General features: G+C 40.8%; 1 protein-coding gene across 1 annotated transcript in view; it reads right to left on the bottom strand.

Moving 5' to 3' along the window:
* LOC119581907 (cytochrome P450 9e2-like) overlaps positions 1-201 on the bottom strand; it is a gene marked incomplete in the record, with an annotated part of 9439 nt that overhangs the window by 759 nt on the left and 8479 nt on the right. The window contains 1 exon segment of the mRNA XM_037930070.1: positions 1-198.

The raw sequence follows: 201 nt of genomic DNA on the forward strand, positions 1-201 counted from the left end.
TCTACCTTCATGCTGGTGGTAGAATGGAGATACATTAGTAGCTAGCAAGTAGAGGAAGATTGAAAAAGACTGTATGCAACATACAGATTTCAGACAAATGCCTCCTAATGTGCAGGAACCCATAACTGATAAGGCACGGTATACGTTTTCTTCCTTTCTGCCCTATCTCAATCTTGACCTTGTCTTCTGTGGGAAAAATGA

The sequence above is a fragment of the Penaeus monodon genome, chromosome 15 (assembly GCF_015228065.2).
Source record: "Penaeus monodon isolate SGIC_2016 chromosome 15, NSTDA_Pmon_1, whole genome shotgun sequence".
NCBI lineage: Eukaryota > Metazoa > Arthropoda > Malacostraca > Decapoda > Penaeidae > Penaeus > Penaeus monodon.